This window comes from Tursiops truncatus, chromosome 10, assembly GCF_011762595.2.
Source record: "Tursiops truncatus isolate mTurTru1 chromosome 10, mTurTru1.mat.Y, whole genome shotgun sequence".
NCBI classification, from domain to species: Eukaryota; Metazoa; Chordata; class Mammalia; order Artiodactyla; family Delphinidae; genus Tursiops; species Tursiops truncatus.
This window is the reverse complement of record NC_047043.1, coordinates 86821206-86844329: the sequence shown is the minus strand read 5'-3', so window position 1 is coordinate 86844329 and position 23124 is coordinate 86821206. Positions and strand designations below refer to the sequence as shown.

Sequence of the window (23124 nt, the reverse complement as noted above, 5' to 3'; positions counted from 1 at the left end):
AGCAGACTCACAGACATAGAGAACAAACTTGTGGTTGCTAAGGGGGAAGGGAGATAGCAGAGGGATGGAGTGGAAGTTTGGGATTAACAGATGTAAGCTATTATATATAGAATGGATAAATAACAAGGTCCTACTGTATAGCACAGGAAACTATGTTCAATAACCTGTGATAAACCATAATAGAAAAGAACTTTTTAAAAAAATGTATGTATATGCATAACTGAATTACTTTGCTGTACAGTAGAAATTAACACTACATTGTAAATCAACTATACTTCAAGAAAAACTATGCCTTTTAAAACATTAAGCCTAAAAATTTCATCCATTTTCTTTAAGAAATGGATTATTAAAATCAGTTTTGAAATGAGATATTAAATTTATTTAAATCTTGGATTTTCTGTACTTAATAATTTTTCTTAAAGAAAAAATTAAAAACAGGAAGAGCTAGAATATGCCACCAGGACAAAACTGATCGGAAGTGTCTTCAATCACAGACTCTGGACAACTAGTCTTGTTTTGAATTTTCCAAAGCTTGAAGTCTCCCTGGTACTAGAGGATGAGAATAATGTGACATTGAAAACAGCCAGTCAAAAACAGGGAATCCCAAGTTACCTTTGTTCAGTTTGGTTAAAGCAGCATGTGTCTTTAGCATCTCCAAGTTTTTTAGCAAATGCATCAGCTTGAAAGTCAAATCTGTGGCTTAGGGCTGTTAGGTGAAAAGAAAGACCATCATGATAAGGTGGAAAAATAAACTGGAAGATGATTAAGATGATTAAAAATAAACTGGAAGATGATCCAATAAGTAGTCCAATTAGAGCATAATGGCTGCCATAATAACCAAACACAGCAAAAAGCTCTTTTTCAATCAATTAGTACAGCAAACAAGAAAAAACACAGGAAATAATTCATCTGGCTAATAACGATATTTTTGTGTGTCCCAAATTCCAGTGCCCCAGTTCATGGCTTAGTACAGCAAGCACCTCCTCATTATTACATGTTTGTTTCTTATTCTGTAGTGCCCAAGTTGTAATCCCAACCAGCAGCTTCACTCACCTGCAGAACCAAGTTCTGGGCATCAGAGTGCAGATCCTACGTATTCTAATCCTCAAATGAGGAGTTTTGCTGACCCTAGAGCCTGGCCTTCCCGTATCCACGCAAGCTGCTGAGTCATGGTCTCTCTCACTATGGAGCATACCCGCTAGATTCATCTGACTAGAAACAATTGTTCTTTTTTTTTTCTAATGTGTTTTGTCCAAAGCTTATAATTATTTCATCAGGAGGGTAGGTCTGATATCAGCTATTCCACCGTTACCAGAAATGAAACTCCATTTTGTTTTTAGATATGATAATGTTGTTCCAGTTATATCTAAAGAAGAGAAACATTTATTAATTTTGACAAATGTATACTGAAATATTTACAAAGGAAATATATATGTCTGAGATTTGCTTCAAAATATTACAAAAGTGGAGTCTGGATCAAGATGGTAGAGTAGGAGGATTCTGAGCTCACCTCTCTCTGCTCATGGACACACGATAACTACAACTACATACACAACAACTATTTCTGAGAACAACCTGAAGACTAGCAGAATAGAGTTTCTGAAACTAAGGATATAAAGCAAAGTCCATGTCAAGACAGGGAGGGTGAGCTCGGGCATGGTCTAACCAGAACCCACACCCCTGGTGCAGTGACCCATAAACAGGAGGGGTATCACAACCGTGGAGGTCCCCCCTCCCCAAGAGGCAAGGACTCCAAGCCCCATGTCTGGCTCTTCAGCCCAGGGGACCTGCACCAGGAAGATGAGCCACCATAAGTCTGGCTTGGAAAACCAGTAGGGCTTGCATCTGGGAGACCTGGAAGATTGTGGGAAACTGAGACACCACTCTTGACTCTTGCACAAACTCACTAGCTGATACTCACAGTGCAGAGGCAGCATCTTGAAAAGCACCTGGTTTATATGAGAAGGAAATTCCTTGACTAATTTTAGGCGTGTGCTAGAGAGGCAGGGGTCTGATGGAGCTTTCTCTTGAGATGGAAGTGCTTGCAGGTGCCATTATGATTTTTGTGCATATCTGTCACTCTCCATCAACTTAGCTAATATCCTGTGCCCCACCCCAGAGTTCCCCCAAGGACCCAACCTGCCTAAGTTGCCCATCCAGGCCTGCCCCTTCAACATGGCTCCTGCCCTGTCTCACCCAGTGGGCCGTCTCTACCAGCACTGGCACCCCTCCACAGCAGCTCCCATTCTGTGGGGACAGTCCGGCATGCCAGTGTGCCCCTAAGAATTTCAGCCAAGTCTCACAGCCAGCTGGGCCAAGGGCCAGTCCCACACATCAGCGTGCCTGCAGTAGTCATAGCTGGCCCTCTCAGCCAGCTGGGCCGGGTGCCAGACTTGCCCAACAAGGAATCCACAGCATTTGAGGGCAAGCCACACAGCTAGCTAAGCCGGGGGCCAGCCCTGCCCACCAGCACAAATGTAGCAATGGCAGCCCAACCATAACAGGAGGGCACACACAGTCCACACAGGAGATACCCCTGGAGCACCTGGCTCTAAAGACCAGAGGGTATTGCGCCACTGGGCCTCACAGAGCAGGTTCTACATGAGCCCACTGTTTCCAGACCGACAGAGGTAGTGGATAACACCTAGTACATAGAAACAAATGCAGAAAGTTAGGCAAAATGAGACAAACCACCTTCCAAAGGAAAAAAACAAAATAAAAGACAATCAAAAAAGAACAAGACAAAACCTCAGAACAAGAACTAAACAAAATGAAGATAAACAATTTAATAGATAAAGACTTCAAAGTAATACTCATAAAGATGCTAACCAAACTCAGGCGTAGAATGTCCATAATCAGACAACTTCACAGATGAGCTCTGCCAGATATTTAAGGGAGAGTTGGTACGTATCCTTCTCAAACTGCTGCAAAAAAGGTGAAGAGGGACGAATGCTTTCAAACTCATTTTACCAGACCAGCATTACTCTGATGCTAAAACCGGATAGAGGGAAGAGATATGGAAACATGTGTATATGTATAACTGATTGACTTTGTTATAAAGCAGAAACTAACACACCATTGTAAAGCAATTATACTCCAATAAAGATGTTAAAAAATAATAATAAATGAAAAAAAAACAGATAAAGACACTACAAAAAAGAACATTACAGGCCAATATGCCTGATGAACCTAGATACAAAAATCTTCAACAAAATACTAGAAAACTGAATTCAACGATACATTAAATGGATCATACACCATGATCAAGTGGGATTTATTCCAGAAGTGCAAGAATAGTTCCATATCTGCAAATCAAGCAGTACACCACATAACAACATTAAGGATATAAATCATACAGTCGTCTCAATAGATGCAGAAAAAGCATCTGCAAACTTCAACATCCATTTATGATACAAAAAATCTCAACAAAGTGGATGTATAGGGAACATCCTTCAACATAATAAAGGCCATATGTGACAAACACACAGCTAACATCATACTCAATAGTGAAAAGCTGAAAGTTTTCCTCTAAGATCAGGAACAAGACAAGGATGTTCACTCTTGCCACTTTTATTCAACATAGTATTGGAAGCCCCAGTCACAGCAATCAGAAAAAAGAAAAAAAGAAGAGGCATCCAAATTGGAAGAGAAAAAGTAAAACTGTCACTATGTGCAGATGATATGGTACTGTACATAGGAAACCCCCAAAATCCCGTAAAACCTATTAGAACTAATAAATGCATTCAGAAAAGTTTTAGGATACAAAATCAATATATAGAAATCTGTTGCCTTTCTATATACTACTAATGAACTATTAGAAAAAGAAATTAAGAAGAGTTCCACTTAAAATTGCATCAAAAAGAATAAAATACCTAGGAATAAATTTAACCAAGGAGGTGACAGACCTGTACTCTGAAAACTATAAGACATGGATGAAAGAAATTGAAGATGCCACAAATAAATGGAAAGTAGCAAATTTTGAAGGAAAGTTAGCAAAACCTGGGCTCAGAAAGTCCAGTAACTACATCAGGATCTAGAGAAGGAGAGGAGCTGATAGACTTTCTCAGATCAAGCTAGAGTACCTGGATTATCAGTCTCACCAAGGCTGCAAGAAATGAGGAGGAACAGTTCCCTAAAGGAAAACAGAGTTGCAGCAACTGGAAGAAAGTGAAACGGATGCAGGTAGGAAAAGCTATTAGGTATCACCATCCAAGACAGCAGGAAATCACTGCTAACACTACATTAAGAATAAAAAAATTATAATAATACTGTTTTGCTTTAAAAAAAATTCCAGCAGTAGTTAAAGCAAAATGTTCACCAGCATACCCATATTAAGGACAGGTAGGAAATGTTCAAACATCAGCCAACAGAAATAGATTTTCTCTTTTGCTGTACCTGCAGTAACTGGTTGAATTACTCAATATGGTAATATAAAGCAGACAATATGGAGACTCAGATGAAGAACACAGAAAGATTCTGCTCACCGCTGGAACCGGTGTCACACCTTTGAATTACAAATGGAGATTATCCTTCCTTAAATTCTTAGAGCCATTTTTCTTGTATAGAATCCAAAATAAAGGCCAAAATTTCCATTTCATTTTCAGCGAGGTAATTTGGCCATGAAAGAAATAAACCCCACAGATGTGTTCATCATAACTCTTTAATTAAATATTCTAGAAATCAACTTGAGCTAGCTTATAGAGATATAATGGGAATTCATTATGAAGATTCAAAGTGTTTTGTATTTTCCAAGGGTGAGGATGTAGCAAGGCCTCAGAGAAGGATGGTAACAAGGAAGAGAAAAGTATCTGGAAAACAGGAATTATTTGATCTCTATTTTTTTTCTCTGAGAAACTACCCGTTCTTCCTTTTGCTTCTGATTGATAAATAAGAGCACCTTTGGAAAAAGAATATGATTGGCCCAGTTTAAGTCATTCATCTTCTTTCCTGGACATAATCACATGTGTCCAGGAGAGTAGTCTTTTATTTCAGAGTTAACTGCAGCATCCTATTCCTATAGGTAAAAGTATTGATGAATAGATCATACAGAGCCTGAAAGGCATTGCAAAAGTTACCTTGTTCAATGGATATAAGCTGTGTAAACTTAAGCTAACTTTTGTCTGTGTGTATGTCTTTTTCATTTCCCTTTTCTTTAAACAAAAACTGGGTTTGAGTTTAGAAACAATGTAAAGATAAACAAAATGTTAGAAATATGGATATGGATCACAAATTAATAATAGTGAGATAAGGAATTAAAAATCTTGCTGGGGGAACTACCAAAAGAGAATCACTGTTAAGAACAGTGTGGCCAGAGTGGCCTTGTAGCCGAGAACAAGAAGGTTGGTCCTTAAGGATGAAGCTCGGAGGCAGTCACAGCCACCTTCAGGGTGGATCTGTAACACCAGCAGTTACTGAGGTGGGGCTAAATCATCAAGCCTGAGCTAAGAAACCAGACCCCAAGGTCACCAGCCATAGACTATAGTAGCAGAAAGAGCTAGCTGCCCTGGAGTAAAGCTCACTAACTGTACCTCAGCAGACACCACCAGTGTCTGACGAATACCAGATCCGTCGCCCTGGAGAGTAGACCAGTAGTAGGTAAAACCTCAGACAGCTCTTACTCCATGAAACATAGTGAAGACCTGTCACTTACGTCCAGATGCCACCTGGGGGAAGACTGAAGGGGAAAGGTGAGGCAGCCCTGATAGAGCCTTGACTTCTAACCTGACTAAATATTTAACATAGAGGGTCTACTTAAAACTGAAATGTGCTGTTAAAACTGGAAGATGCTGAAATATTGCTGATAAACAACATATGTCTCCTCACTGCCTAGAAGGATAAGAGTCTGTGACAATGTCTAGGTCAGTTGCATAAAATAATTAAGCTATAATTTTCATGCACATCTGACTATATGTACACTTTGACAATCCAGTTACGTTGGAAAAAGCCTAATAACTTGGATCTAAATGGTAATGGTAATCCCCTAGTAATGGTAATGGATTATCAGCTCATCATAACTTTCCAAATCTAATATTTTGACTAGCCATTTGCTAAAAAATGCCATTAGGATATATGATTAGTCATAAATATGCCAGTTAATTCAATGAGATTTCTGTCCTTTGTTGTTCAACAGAGTCCTTCCTGTTGAAGGACTCCCAAAGAAAAAGTGTTTAATAACTTAGTGCTTTCTATTTATATTCAGAGAACTTTGTATTCTCTATAAACATTTTTACAAGTGCATAAAACATATTTTGTTCCAGTGCTTCATGATCTAAATTGTGATTCCTTAAAAGCATGGTGGAGCATATATTTTTTTAGAAAACACAACCCCAGTGATACCCCAAAAGGTGTGCATTTAACTTTTAAGGAACTTACCACATTTGTTCTCTTTAACTGTCATTTGATTTAGCTACTATAGACATCTGCTACAAAGCTCTTTCAACTTTCTATTAAGGCAAATTACTGGAAACCTGGGTTACTGTGGCAATGAGGGATAGCCCTTAGTTTTCCATATCAGTCATCTCAGCAGTGTTAGTCTGGTGGTAAGTGCTAACCAGTAGGGGAGTGAAGACCAGCATACCTTTACAAAGCTTTAGATTGTGAATCCTGGGATGGAACCTCTCAGATGGAAAGGCCTGTTTCCATGGCAACAGGAGCAGCTCCTACTGTTTCAGTTTGTCACTCATCATAGCAATGTTTGCCTTGGGAGACTGCGCTAAGCATTTCTAGCCGCATTTTGTTGTGGATTCAAGAGATTGGATGGCAATGCTGCTATGGTTACCAGAGTTTTTGTCTTAGGGGAAATCCTAGAATAAAGTAATCTCTCTGGTTCCAACAGAAATTTTAAATAACTAGCTGTGGAATAGAAAGAAAAGAAGTTGTGATAAGTAATTCCCTTCTGGGACGATGATAACAAAGTCTGACAAGTCTGACTTCCTTTTTTTTCTTTTTTGGTGCTTGTGGTGATGGGGTGGTTGGAAATGAGAAAATGAGAATTGGGAAAGGTTAAGGAAAATTAGAACAAGAAGGAGAACATAAAATGATTGTTTACCATTTCTTTAAAAAATAAGAATAGAAAAGAGAAGGGCTTAAAGAAAAATGTATAGTAAATATTCATATATTCAAGGAATTTCTTTTATCATTCTCTATATAACTTAATTTAAATGATTTTCTCCCCACACTTATAAAATAATTCATTTTCCTAGTCAGATGATGACCTCTTCCCCAGCACTGATCATTTAGGGTGTTGAAGGAATAGTATAGAAAAAGGAGAACCTTCAAGCTGACAACATTTTTAAAGATTTTATTTGTTCCTTATTCCCACTCTTCATGGGTCCCAAGATTGATGCAAAGAAAGAAATAGCCATTGAGAATTACAGAAAAGGCTACAACCAATATTGTTATCTTTTCTCAAATTATATGGTTACTATTACATCCCTGGAGTATCAGAACACTGCAAACCTGACAATGATTAGCACAAATTTATTTTATAGAAAATTATTAAAAGCACAGGAAACTGTAGTACAAACATTTACAGATGAACACTATTTTTATTATTTTATTTTGATTTCATGATCTCATCTTAGTATTTCTCTTATATAAGATTCTATGATGTGATAAGTATTGAATCAAACACATTACCTGCATTGTTTCACTTAAATTTCACTAAAAACTTTTGAGGAAATTATTATTATTCCTATATTCAGAGGGATTACAGCTAGCTGGCAGAATTACTTGAAATTAGACACCGAGTTCTACTACTACATCTATCCTAGGATAGAACATCCTCATTTTTTAATCACCCCAAATCAAATCATACTGTGTGTACTCCCTTATTATTTCCTGAGCATGAGTGATCTGTGAATTATCAAGAAGTTGTCAACAGTGAGATGTTATTGTATATGTCTGTAAAGAGTGATAACTTCCTGCTTCATTTGTGGACTTTGACAAATCTTTTACATTGATAGAGTTATAATGCATTCTTTTGATCTCAGCAAATATTTAATGAGCAACTAATTAGTCTGTGATGAACTCTTTAATAGGTTATGAATATATATGATATGCATTGTTTTTTTTTTTTTGTGGTACGCGGGCCTCTCACTGCTGTGGCCTCTCCCATTGAGGAGCACAGGCTCCGGACGCGCAGGCTCAGCGGCCATGGCTCATGGGCCCAGCCACTCCGCAGCATGTGGGATCCTCCCGGACCGGGGCACGAACCCGTGTCCCCTGCATCAGCAGGCGGACTCTCAACCACTGCGCCACCAGGGAAGCCCCGATATGCATTGTTTTATCAGAACATTCTTTTGGAAAATACAGCATAAGATACTTGAACTATATTTAATATTTTGGGCCTAGAAATGGAGTGGATGTAGCCACAGTTGATAGGGCACAAAATACCTAGGAGACATCTGAGAAGAAACCGTGTTCTGCCCATATGGCAGCGACTGACTGTTCACCCATTGAAACGAGAATTTGGCTCTAACTCCCTAGGCACCTGTTCAATGGTGTATGTTCTCCATAAGTTATATCTCCTAATTCCAATTCTGAGAATAAGTAGAAGGGGGTCTGTAAGAAAGTCCAGCTTCCCCCTTTTTGTCTTTTCCTGGATTTTGGTCACATTGCAATAAGAATTATTTTTTTAATGCTATTTTCTCTCATAAACTTTATTCCCAGCATAAATAACTTCATGAAGAGCTTTTAGAAGAACTTAGCGTGAAATATAAGGGCATTTTGCCAGAAGTAGTCAAGGAATGTACAGTACAGGAGACATGGTAATTGCAGGTGTTGAGAAACAATTTCATCTTGCATGTATATGTACACATATGTGTATCCATAATTGTGTATGTGTGTGTAAATATATACATAGCTAATACCAAGATTTCAGAATTTTTTTTTTAAGGTTTCAGAATTTAATAAGAAGGGTAATGAGAGCCTATAGTAGTGCCTTTGCATAAGTAGTATTCTGTAGATATTTTTGGAATGCATGAATGATGAACGGCAAGAGAAAATGATGAATATCACTGGACTGCCTTAGTTAAAATGGAAGTTTATTATAAATCTCAACTCAGAGTTTAGAATTTTCATAATCATTTTTCTTTATTGTATTTCTCCTTTGCTTAATATTCTAGTTGCTTTTACATTTTATGATTAAAAGGTAATTATTTTGTTATAAACAAGTAGTACCAAGATCTATTTTATGCCTTGCATATGTGCATTCTTGAGTTTAGCAAATTGTTTACTCTTTGTCTTCTATCTGGTGCCACCTCCTTGGAACATTCAGTGTTTTTCTTTCATTCAACAAATATTTATGAAGACCTTCTCTGTGCACTATGCTGGGTTTTGATGGAGGGGAGATGAATGGGTGGAGGGGAGATGAATTAGTCATACATACATCTGTGAAAGCTCACCTAGAGTATTGTGATTAAAGGTCAGTGCATTTTAAATTATCTTAATTGATGAATATATTAAGATCAATCAAAAGTAAATGCCTACCTTAAAAAAAATTAGCCTAACTTGTAACTTCTAACAAGAAATTTGTCATCTGACCATGCACATTTACTGAGCATCAGTTATCTAAGTGAAGCTTTACTGCAGAGAACAGACGTGAATCATAGAATGTCATCCAGAATATGAACTGTCCCATGAACTGCCCAGTGCCCCACAGTCTTGAATTCTGACATTCCATCAGCTTGGCAGAACATTCCTCCCCTGGTCCTCTGTGTCGAGACCCAACTCAAAAATCACTTTCCACTTATGCCTTCCCTGGCAGTTTTGTCTCCAAGAATAGGGTTAGTACCCTTTCTGTGCAGTCCCGTAGCAATCCAACCATAACTCTATTATGGAACAGACTACGTTGATATTTTCATTAAAGTTTTATTTCTAGATAATTTAAAATATACTCAAAGAAACCATGTAGAAAAAGCTGTAATCCAATCTTGGGTGGGGATTTAAAGAAATCTGCTGAGAGCAGAAGCTAATTAAGGTAGAGTATAAAGAATGAACTTTCTCCATCCAGGAAAAAAAAAAAAAGATAAAGAAAAAATCTTTCGAGAGGAAAAAGTCATATGTGCCGAGCTCAGGGATAAGAGGGAGCACCAGACAAACTGAGAAAATGTAAATAGCTTGGGAGGGTAACAGCTTTGAGGAATTTAAGAAGAAGATGCAAAGTTGAGCAGAAATTAAATAATAAAGAGCCTTGTATGCCTCTGAGATTTGACCTTCACACAGAGGATAAAGGCTTGAGAGAGAAAATGATGGTCTCATTTTGATTCACATCTGCTTCCTCTTCCCAACCGGCACTATCTTAATTTAAACAATTAATATGTGAGCAAGAAAAGAAAACCCAGTGAAGGAGATAGAGGAGGAGTTATCATTGACAAGAGACGAATCCTTTGTAGCCAGAAAACTAGAGGATATAAAGTGAAATAGAAGCCAATGCGGAGCTTAGAGTAGGGATCATCAAACTACACCTGTGAGACAAGTCCAGCCCACAGCCTACAAATAAAGTATTATTGGAGCACAGCCAAGTCGACTCATTAATACACTGTCTATGGCCACTTTTACATATGATGGCCAAGTTGAGTAATTGAGACAGACATTATCTCATAAAGTCAAAAATATTTACTATCTGGCTCTTTACAGAAAATGTTTGCCAGTCCTTTTTTTAAAGCAAAAGAGCAGTTGATTAAAAATAGGACTACCAGGAGTCCTTTGGATTTATCAGCAAGTAGGTTTTGGGAGACTCTGTGAGAGGAGTTTTCAGTAAAACAGTTGATGCTAAATATAAAGAATAGGATAAAAGAAAGTGGAGAGAATAAATGCAGTAACCTTCCCACCACCAACTCATTCCTGCCCCATTCTCAGCAATAACATGTATTATCTCCATTCACTGACGAGGAAACAGTTTCAGAGATTTTGAGTAACTTAGCCAAAGTTGCACAGCAAGTACTTAGGGGTTGGAACTGGAATCCAGTTCTGTTTAATCAAAACCCATGTTCTTTCTGCTAGATTGGATTTTCCCTAGAATTTAAGTTCGAGAGCCCAGAATTCAAGCCTCATGAAATTGTTTTAGATTCCAAAAATCGTGAACTTAGAAGGCAAAGTATTCTTGCAGAGAAATGAGATATGAAACCTCATCTGTTATCCCTGTCAACATGCACACTGAAGGAGTGAGACTGTTTAATAACTACGTTCAATTAACCCCAAATCATTCTCTCTGCAAATGTAAAAAAATCTTACTCCCCAGACCCTCCTAATTTACAGAAACCACCTACTCAGAGTAAGTTTTCATAGACATAATGGAATTCACTTACAACATCTATTCTAAAATATTTTGCACAGCAAAGAAAATGAATAAATGAAACCTTTTAAATTAATAGCCATTAAGGGAACAATAATAACAACAAATAACAATGGAGAGAGACATTTCTAATGAAAGGAAAGAGAAAACTGGTAGACCAGAACCTTCCTATCCTATAAAGGTCTACATGAAAAACCTGAATAAAAGAATGTAAACAATTTTTTCTAACATGTAATTCACTATTGTCCAAATTCAGAGATTTATGTTAAATGAGACATATTAGCCTCATTCTTCCTCATTCCTTTATCAATTTTCAGGCCAACACTTTTAAGTATGATAGATAGGAGGGAGAGGTTGCTATAATATATGTCACCATTAATTAGAAATTACTTTAAAGCGGTAGCACTCAGTGGGGGCAATTTTGCCCCTCCGGGGACATTTGGAAATGTCTGGAGGCATTCTGGATTGACACAACCTGGGGTAGGGCAGAGTACTACAGACATCTTGTGGGTAGAGGCCAGGGTGCTGTTAAACATCCCACAAAGCACGGGACAGCCTCCTGCAACAAATTATCTGCTGGCCCAAAATTTCAGTTATGCCCAGGTTGACATATGCCACTTTAAAGGAGCACCACTGTAGCACAATGGCATTCCAGCCAATGGCACAGTCTCCAGCATTTCAGACATACTAATTATGCATAGGCAAATGGTATCTGCAAAGTCATGAAATATAACCCTTAAACTCTCACAGTTGGAAAGGACAGCCTAAAAGAAAGAATTATGTAGGGATGATTGAAAGATTAAAAATATTGTATTATATAAAAAATAATAATATATCAATATTGCCATGTATGATTTTTAAGAAAAAGTTGTCCTCTTCTTCAAAGATGGTATTACGTATATATCAAACTGTATACATAAACCCTTTGGACAGCAGCCTATAGCTGCATAAAAACAGTACATTAAAGACCCGTATGAGGCATGTTGCCAATTCATCCACAAAGAGAGAGATAAATGTGTGACTGAAAAAGTACTTGTCGAACACAAGCTGCAGCTGTGTCTAACTAATACCTAATTACTCAACTAGAACATATTATACATCAGGCAGAAAAAAGGTGGGTAATTTGCTATCATCTACTGAGATGATTTACCAAATTACTGCATAAAAATACACTTAGCTCATATTAAAGTTATGACACTAACCAAACACAAGCATATTCAGAATTAATGGTGATTTGACCTAACTTTCCTTTGTGGGGATTTAGAAAATATACTCCACAGGAATAAACCAAAGATAGTATAAAAATCTTAATTGGAAACCTGAAATTGATATCAGAATTCTTCCGGAACTAGTATAAAAGATTTCAATAGGGCTTCCCTGGTGGCTCAGTGGTTGGGAGTCTGCCTGCCGATGCAGGGGACGCGGGTTCGTGCCCCGGTCCGGGAGGATCCCGCATGCCGCGGAGCGGCTGGGCCCGTGGGCCATGGCCGCTGGGCCTGCGCGTCTGGGGCCTGTGCTCCGCAGCAGGAGAGGCCGCGGTGGTGGGAGGCCCGCGTACCGAAAAAAAATAAAAAAGATTTCAATAAAGTTTGGTACTCAAAAACTATAATATGGGAAAATGTCAATAATAATTTAAAAATAAATTACATTTGTTACTGTTTTGGTTACTTATCTGTTATAAAACAAATTTATATACAGATATTCGTGTATAATTTAATCTGAACAGAAATGTAATGGTGATGAACACTATCTTCTTGGATCTTAATAATAAACTCTATGGAGACGTGAATTGGAGAAAATTCTTCTGACAGCTAACTTTGTCATCAAGTGAGCACTAGAAACGTCCTCTGGTAAATAGGTTCATTACTCTTAATTCTTCACTTCTGTCCTGTATTCGAATTACTCCATACCATTTGTCACAGGACTTTGCATTACCTCGCACTAATGAATATGTTTCCTCATTCAACTGATGTTGAGTTTAGCCGCATGACTTGTTTGTCCAATAGCATGTGGATTAAAGTGATGGGCCCTAGACACAAGCTGAAGCCTTTAAAGGCATTTCATAACTCTGCTCACCTTTTTTGTTTTCATGCCATTTGCCATTAGAGAAACATGCCTCACGTGACTATTAACTAATTAGAGAAATGCAGAGCCGACCCACGACTTGAAAGCAAAGAAGGTATTTGTCGTTGTAAGCCAGTGAGATTTTTGAACTTGTTTGTTAACAGCAGAAATTACTATTTCCCTTAATAAAGGCTTTTCCAGAAATGTTTATACTATGGATGTTTCATGTTTACCGCCCCAGCATTTGTCTCCCTGATTTTTAATCGAAGATCCACCTTCATTCCATATCTTTAGGAAGGAGTTTCTGGAGTAAACCAAGTCTTGGCATTTTTCTGGTCACTGTAATTTGATTCAGTTATGGACATAAGATTTTAGTTTGGCCAATCACAATAAATTTCAGGACTTCTGGAAAAGCTACCAGAAAAGAATTTCACTGTTTCCTTATAGTCTCTTACTAGAAGAATGTGAAGTTTAAGCTGCTTTCCGACATCTTCCTGACACAAGGAGAAATCTAGTGCTACCTAGACTTAAGCCAACCAAGTTGAAAATAGAGTCAAGAAACAGAAAGAAACAAATCCTGAGGAGGTGGCCCAGTCTCTGAACCCAACTATACTTGAAAATTAATCTAGCTCTGGATATTTATATGTGTTGACAATTTCCATTTATTCCTTAATCTAATTTTAATTGAGTTAATGGTCTCTGACCACAGAGAGCTTCCTAAAGGATACAGTATCTATGGTGTCAATTTAAAGGATAAGAAATAGAGAAAATATTTTTTTGTCTTTTTAAAAATTAATTAATTTGTTTATTGAGTAACACTGATTTATAACATTATATGAGTTTCATGTGCACAGCATTATACTTCTGTACACCCTACAATGTGCTCACAAGACAAGAAATAACAAGTGTTGGTGAGGATGAGGTTGGTGGGAATGTAAATTGGTGCAGCCACTATGAAAGTCAGTATGGAGGTTCCCCCCAAAAAATTTAGAATAGAACTACCATATGATCCCGTTATCCCACTTCTCGGCATTTATCCAGAGAAAATATTTTTCTTAAACACAATTTTCCTTTATTTGAACTGAAACACTCAGTTATTCTGTAATGTGTATAAAAAGAAGAATTTATCGCAGGAACAGAATAATTATAAAAGCATATGCAAAATACATGTCTAAATCTTCTATTCATATAATTTTCTTGTAAAAGTGAGTATCATTTTGACATAATTATAGTTTATCCAAATCCCAATGTAAGATTAACATTTCAAAGATATAATAGAATTATAATATTTTTCCTGCAGGCCAAAATATTTTATCAGTTCAACCTAAATTTATAATCTTCCAAACTTCACAGGAAGTATAAGAGACTATCTGAGGGAGGCGGGGCTGCCGAGGAGGAGCAGGAGGGGCGCCTGGCTTCCGGCAGCTGGGGGGGGCCTGTCCCGGAGGTGGCGGTGGCGCCATCTTGTCGAAGGGGGGATCAGGAAGTGTGGACGGCGGGGGCGACAGTGGAGCCTGGAGCGGAGGCCGGAGGCTCCTGCCCGCCGGCCCTGGGGCAGCAGCAGCAGCCAGGGCCGCGGCAGCAGCTGGGGGGCCCGGGGGGAGGGGGACAGTCCCGGGATGGGGGCGGGGCCCGGAGCCGGGGCCTTGCCTGGGTGGGGAGCTGAAGCTGCTCCAGTTCCTTCTCCCCCGCGGCCTCGAGCGCTTCCGCATTGCCAGCGCCTTCCTGGACCAGCTGAGATGCGAGTTCCCGCTGGCTGAGGCCAGAGGGGCCGGGACGAGGGCCGCGCCCGGACTGCATCTCTCCTCACAGGGGTCGGTGCCTGGGGATCCCGTCTGCATCCACTGCAACATCACGGAGTCATACCCAGCTGTGCCCCCCATCTGGTCAGCGGAGTCCAGTGACGCTAACTTGGCTGCTCTCTTGGAGAGGCTGGTGGACATAAAGAAGGGGAATACTCTGCTGTTGCAGCATCTGAAGAGGATCATCTCCGACCTGTGTAAACTCTGTAACCTCCCTCAGCATCCAGATGTGGAGATGCTGGATCAGCCCTTGCCAGAAGAGCAGTGTACACAGGAAGATGTATCTTCGGAAGGTGAAGATGAAGAGATGCCTGAGGACACAGAAGACCTAGATCACTATGAAATAAATGAGAGAAGAAGCGCCAGCTGAGGGCAAGAAATCTGAAGATGACGGCATTGGAAAAGAAAACTTGGCCATACCAAAGAAAATTAAAAAGACCCAGAGGCAAGATTACTTAAATGGTGCGGTGTCTGGCTCGGCGCAGGCTACTGACCAGGTGATGAAGGAGCTCAGGGATATATACTGATCACTGAGGTTCAAAGGCAGAAACTATACAGTCGAACTCGTGAATGACAGCCTGTATGATTGGAATGTCAAACTCCTCAAAGTTGACCAGGACAGTGCTTTGCACAACCATCTCCAGATCCTCAGAGAAAGGAGCCGACTTCATCCTACTTAACTCTTCTTTTACAGATAACTTTCCCTTTGACGTGCCGTTTGTCAGGGTTGTGTCTCCAGTCCTCTCCGAGGGTATGTTCTGGGCGGAGGTGCCATCTGCATGGAACTTCTCACCAAGCAGGGCTGGAGCAGTGCCTACTCAGTAGAGTCAGCGATCATGCAGATCAGTGCCACACGGGTGAAGGGAAAAGCACGAGCGCAGTTTGGAGCCAACAAATCTCAATACAGCCCGACAAGAGCACAGCAGGCCTACAAGTCCTTGGTGCAGATCCATGAAAAAAACGGCTGGTACACACCCCCGAAGGAAGATGGCTAACCCGGGAATGCCATCCCCTTCCTCCTTCCCTAGGCATCACTAGAGCAATTACCTTTTTTTTTTTTTTTTTTTTTGCCCTACGCGGGCCTCTCACTGTTGTGGCCTCTGCCGTTGCGGAGCACAGGCTCCGGATGCGCAGGCTCAGCGGCCATGGCTCACGGGCTCGGCCGCTCCGCAGCATGTGGGACCCTCCCGGACCAGGGCACGAACCCCCATCCCCTGCATCGGCAGGCGGACTCTCAACCACTGTGCCACCAGGGAAGCCCCAGGGAAGCCTCTGGACCAGTTACCTTTGAATGCTGTATTTGGATCTCCCTCTGCCTCTGTGGTTCCCTCCCTCACTTTTCCTGGACATGATCGCTCTGCCTATTGCAGGACAATGATGGCTATTCTAAACGCTAAGGAAAAAAAAAAAAAAAACAGACACAGAACTGTTTCAAGTACTCAAGACTGACTTACAGACCAACCAGCCACCTGGCTGGAACCTTTGCTAGCAGGCATTCTTATAAAAGAAACTTTCGAGCCTCATTATACGGCTGGAAACTCAGCTGTGCTCCAGACGAGAGCCTCCTTACCTATGCTATGGATTTTTAATTTATTTTCCCTTATTTCATGTACACTGCTTTTTTTGGTTACAGTGTATGATGGATGTTTATGAAAAAAAAAAATGTATCTTTGGGAACACAATTACAGTTTGTTAACTTGAAAAACAAAGACTATCTAAAACTCTACTAAATTTAAAATGAACAAATTTAATACCAGGTTTATAAACACGACACAAAAATACCTCAGATGAAGGAGAGAATAAATTATATCTGTCCTAGAGTCAAGTCTACATAAACCTATTTTTCTGGATAATATAGGTGAAGTGTTTTTTCTGTAATTGAGTAAAGAAAACTTAATCAGCTTGCCTCGACACAGTAAAAAGTTTTCTTTGGCGACCATCAGTAAAGTGGCCAAGTACCTGATAATTATATTATCAGATGTTAATATTTCACTTCTGGTTGCTTAGCAGCCACCTGTATTTTAGAAAATAATATTCTATTTCTCTGACTATATGATGCATATCATTTTATATTATTTGGAAAATACTGAAAGGTATTAAGGAAATAAAAGCCTGCCATGTTCCAAACACAAGATAGTTATTACTGTTAACAGTGTATTGTATTTCTCTCCAGAATTTATTTTCTAGAATTGTATATATAATCGTCTGCATCTTGTTTTTTTAATATACACTTATTATATTTGATATTTTCCTATGACAATCATTTGCTAAAAAAAGAAAAAACTTTCAATAAACATACATCTCACTTTAAGTAAGAGCCTAATTCTTGCAGAGGTCTACATGAATTGCATCCTCTCATTATCTATCTGACCCAACTACCTCCCACTCCTTAACTTTACTCTGGTCGCAACAAATCCACTGCAATTCCTCCAACGTGCCGTGATGGACCCAAGTTAATGCCTTTGTAGTAGCTGTCCCCTTGGCCTGCAGTCCCTCCTCTCCTGACGTGCATGGTTCATTCCACCTCCTCCTCCTCCAAATGGCAAAGTTCTGTGGGATGTACCATGACCTATCAGGTGACTGTGGTCATGGTCTCTGGAGTCAGAATTCACATGCTAGCTGTGTGACCTTGGGAAAACTGCTGAACCTCTCTGTCCTTTGGGGAATAACAATAACTATTCTCAGGGCCCAAACTCCACTCTGTTTTTTTTTTTTTAAGTCTTTACTGAATTTGTTACAGTATTGCTTCTATTTATTTTATGTTTTGGTTTTTTGGCCATGAGGCATGTGTGATCTTCGCTTCCCAACCAGGGATCGAACCCGCACCCCCTGCATTGGAAGGTGAAGTCTTAACCACTGGACCACCAGAGAAGTCCCCAGCTCTTTTCTTAATGCTATTTTTTCCACAGTCCATTTGTATTTCATAGCATACTCTATTACTTACTGGTTATTACTGTTATTATTATAATTTACTGATATGTTTATTGTGGACTGTCTCATCTCTCACTAGATTGTAAATTCTACAAAGGTAGGTTTTCACCCTGAAGTGTTCCTCAAACAAAACTGCACTAAAAAATACACCCATATACACAAAAAATTAATACTAATATAGAACCTAGAATGCCATCACTGTCCTAAGCTTTTAAAATATATTAATCATTTGCTCCTGCCACAACCCATGGAATAGGGATTATTATTATTATGATCTCCATTTTATAGATAAGAAAGTTGGGGCATTCAAATATATAAGCAACCTTCCCAACTGGTAATGCTAGTAAGTGGTGAAAGAATTTGAACCCAGGCAGTCTGGCTCCAGACAGAATATTCTTGATCACTATGCTATGCTTCTACTGAATATGTATCGATTGAATGAACTGAACCAACCAAAGAAGGAAGCGCTGTCATATCAACAGGATCACGTTTCTTTGGTAGTCCCTACCTCCTTCTGAAAAAAAGTGAATTCTAGTTCTTCTAAGATTATCTTTTTCTCACCAGAGGAATGCAGGCAAGAAGGTAGAATAGTGAGGTTTTCATTTCTCATCTCACCTTCAACATGAGATGGGCCACCTTCCTGTTGGCTGAGTGTCCAAATATGTTGGATTTTCCTTTATTATTTTCGTCACCTTCACTCAGTTTCCAGCTCCACACTAATGATTTGCATCTGTAAAGCAAATAACCTTTGCTAGCCAGTGTGTTTTCCCTTTAACTTGAGCATGTTACCTTTTTATTTTAAATAAATATAGCACAACTTGCTAGTATACTATTAATAGCAGCAGTTTTCGAACAACTACATCATAACTGTGTTCAATTCACTGGAATACTGTGTTCTTTTGCCACTCTATACATACTGCCCTTTAATATAATTTCTTTTATTGGGATACGAGTTGCTTGCTGGATGCATTATGAAACTCCACAGGGCTGTATTACGAAAGCAATACTTTCTAGCTGTGCGCAGCTCTGCTCTAGCTTTGCTTAAGTATGTCATATGAGGGAGGGAGGAGGGCTTCTCCTTTAGTTCTTGAAAGGGAGTGGCAGAAACTACTGTTCACTGCCCCTCTCACCAAAAGAAAACAAAAATACACTTAAACTTAGCTGTCCTCTAGGACTGCCTAGAGCACTGTTTCTCAAAATAGAACCCACAGACAACAACTGCATCACAGGCAGCTTGAGTGCTTGTTAAAAAAGGAGGACCACTACCCCTCATCCTGACCTTTTAGTGAACTGAAATTTGAGGAGGTAGGACAAAAGGGTTTGCATTTTTAACAAGTACCCCCAAGTAATTTGTGTGTGTATAATATATACATTAAACGTTATTCAACAAATAAATGTTCAGCCTCTACTAGATGCCATTTCCTATACTGATTTCTGGGAATATAATAATAAACAGAAAGAGATATAATCCCTGTCCTCATAAAATTTCAGCCTAGTGAGGAGCCAGATATTTGTAAACAACCACCACACAAACAAGCACAGACTCTCAACCGGGATCCGGGCTATGAAGGAGAGAAATTCAGAAATATGGACAGTTAGGCAGGAATTTCAAGGAAGGCATCTCTGAACTGAAACCCAAAGCTGAGTATAAATGAACTCAGGAAGAGGGGAAAAGGGGGTTGTGTTCCAGCCAAGAGGAAAATGATGTCATAAATCACACGGTGGGTAAAGGAGCTTGCAGAGAGAAGGACTAATGCACAAAGCCCAGGGCGTGATAGCAACAGGGAAGGGGAAGCAGATTGTGAGAAGAAGCCATTGAGGTGACAGCTGAGTCTTGTAGACTAGCTCCTCCTTTATTCTACAAATACAGAGGGAACCTCTTGGAGGCTTTAATGGGGGAGAGGACACTGGCAGTGTTATAGTTGACATTCGTCTTATACTAGAGCTGCACTGTCCAATCAGGTAGCCACTAGCCACAAGCCACATGTCTATTTATGTTTAAATGTAATAAAATTAGAAGTTCAATTTCTCAGTCACACTATTTACATTTTAAGTGCTTAAAAGCCACATGTGGCTGGTAGCTACCTATCTGACAGCACAGATACAGAATATTCATTGTCCCAGAGAGTTCTATTGGCACAGCTGCTCAAAGTGTAGTCTGCAGACCCCAGCATGGCAGACATCCCCTGAGAGCTAGTTAGAAATGCACAATGTCAAGTCCCACACTGCATTTGAAGGTGATTCTTAGGTGACCTGTATGCATATTAAAGTTTGAGAACCATAATTCTAAAAGGTAACTGACCTTTTAATGGAATCCTATTAATCATTTGCTACTTTTTTAAAATAAATTTATTTATTTATTTTTGACTGCATTGGGTCTTCATTGCGGCACGTGGGCTTTCTCTAGTTACAGCGAGCCGGGGCTACCCTTTGTTGTGGTGCGCGGGCTTCTCATTGCAGTGGCTTCTCTTGTTGCAGAGCATGGGCTCTAGGTGTGTGGATTTCAGTAGTTGTGGCATGCAGGCTCAGTAGTTGTGGCTGTCGGGCTCTAGAGCGCAGGCTCAGTAATTGTGGCACACGGGCTTAGTTGCACTCAGGCTTAGTTGCTCTGCAGCACGTGAGATCTTCCCAGACCAGGGCTCGAACCCGTATCCCCTGCATTGGCAGGCAGATTCTTAACCACTGCGCCACCAGGGAAGCCCCTCATTTGCTACTCTGAATGGGGTGAGAAGCACAGAGAAAATTCCAATATAGAGAATGACTGAAGAGATGAGGATATTGCCTGGTACCAATTTGAGCCTCAATTTCATGAGATCTCCTCAAGTCCCCTTGGGAACTCAGTGAAATATACACACCACTTGGTTCCAATCAAATGCTTTACATCTGGGGGGAAAAAAGATTGTCTTACAGTTCTTTCCAAACATGATTTCCAGGTATTGCCCTGCTGTCTTCCCTTCCCATCCTTTCCCCTGTACTATCCCTCTCTAACGTCTTGCTGTTGTGAGTAGGATTGCTACGTATCATACCAACAGAATACAGGCTGTGATGCAAAAAGCTTAATTATCTTTTTTAGCGTTCCGGTGAAATGTTACTTGTTAGATCATTAAAAGAAACTAATGAACTCACTGGCTTCCTGAAATTGTAGTTCAGTTTTTCAGAAGTATGGTTGCCTATTTATTTTTAACTGTACTATTATTCATACAAATAGATCAACTTGTGGTTGGTACCCATTTCAGATGCGTGCTCCACTCCACTTCTGTTACACAGTCTGTTACATGACAAAATACCTGAGGAAACTCACCAAAATCCCAGACTTCTAAACAAAGCATTATAACATATGGGAGGATAGAAAAAACTTCCAAATAGCTAACCTAGGCTCAGGTTTAATATTTGAGCTAAAGAAAGACTAGGAAAACAAAATGATAATAATCTTAAAATGAACACTTACTAATCATTAAGGACTGAATGTATCCTCTCAAAATTCATATGTGGAAGCCCTAACCCTCAATGTGATGGTATTGGGAGAGAGGGCCTTTGTGGGGTATGAGGGTCAAATGAGGTCATGAGATTTGAGAAAGTGTCTCTCCTTGACCAAATTTTAGTCAGGTTCCTTTGATCTTCTTCCCAACTGGGCCTCAACTTTTGTCCTACTCTTTCTACCTCTTGCATTGTACAATTTTAGCAAGAGTCCTGCTAAGTCAATTTAGCCAGAATTTCCCACCTCAATATCTGATCACCCTCAATAGCTAATTGGGTTCCTCTTCCCCCCACCTTACGCCAGGTGACATCTGATCTCCCTGGCCCCTTAAGCAAGAATCCTGTTAGGTTCATTTAGCTAGAATCCTCTCTTACCCCTGATGTTTCTTCTTAGCAATATTCCGTCTACTGACCCCCACCCTGATCCTTGGCTACAAATTCCCACCATTTCTTGCTGTATTTAGAGTTGAGCCACCTCTCTTACTTCAAAAACCTCATTGCAGTAGCCCTCATACCTAGCCTGATAATCCTGAACACAGCTTGCCTTACCACTTTAACAAGGCTCACAATAATTTTTTCTTTAATAGGGTGGGATTCTCATGATGGGATTACTGGTATGATAATAGAAAGATATCTCTCTTTCTCTCTCTCTCTCTCTCTCTGTCTCTCTGTCTCTCTGTCTCTCTCTGTCTCTCTCTGTCTCTCTCTCTCTCACACACACACACACACACACACACACACACACACACACACACACACATTCTTTCTCTCTGTCTACAGAAGCATGGAGGAAAGACCATGTGAGGACAGAGTGAGAAAGCAGCCATCCACAAGTCAGGAAGACAGCTCTCATTAAAAATCAATTTGACTGGCATTTTGATCTTGATCTTGGACTTTCCAGCCTGTAGAACTGAGAGAAATACATTTTTGTTGTACAAGCCACACAGTCTGTGGTATTTTTTTATGGCAGCATGAGCAGACTAAGGCACTATGTGCCATGCCCAGTGCTACATACTTCACAGATATTGTCTCATTTGATTTTTACCTACATTATTACTAAGCTAAAGTTACTAATATTATAAATACTTTACAAATGAGGAAACTGAGGCTCACTGAGGTTAAGTGACTTCCCAAAATCCCTCTGTTATTATTCCAAAGCCATCTCCTATTTACTTTGAATCTGAGTCGAAAGATACCCCATGCAAAGCTTTAAGCAATAGGTATGTTAAATGCTAGCAGCTATAGAGCCATCCGAAGCACCCCAAGTACTTGAAATGTTAACACATTTTGACATCTATATTAAACTATTACCTGCATTTAAACAGATGCTATTATTTTTACAGGTATAATTAGGGTTTATGTACAAAAGAAATATATCTGTGGCTATTCCTTGTTTTTTTTTTATTCTTTATTTTATTCCTTGTTTTTATCCAAGAAATCTTACTAATTCGGGTTCATGTAGCACAGACAAGATGGCTTGCTAAACATATAAATGCACATCAAAAGCCAAGTCCTGTATGGATAGGAAACCTGAATTCTAATCCTATTTTGTAA

The 23124-nt window shown here is 39.6% G+C and overlaps 1 pseudogene; it reads left to right on the top strand.

Annotated features, from left to right (window-relative positions):
* Window positions 1-16192, top strand: part of LOC101331272 (ubiquitin-conjugating enzyme E2 Q1 pseudogene) — a 37321-nt pseudogene extending 21129 nt beyond the window's left edge.
* The last annotated feature ends 6932 nt before the right edge of the window (window positions 16193-23124 follow it).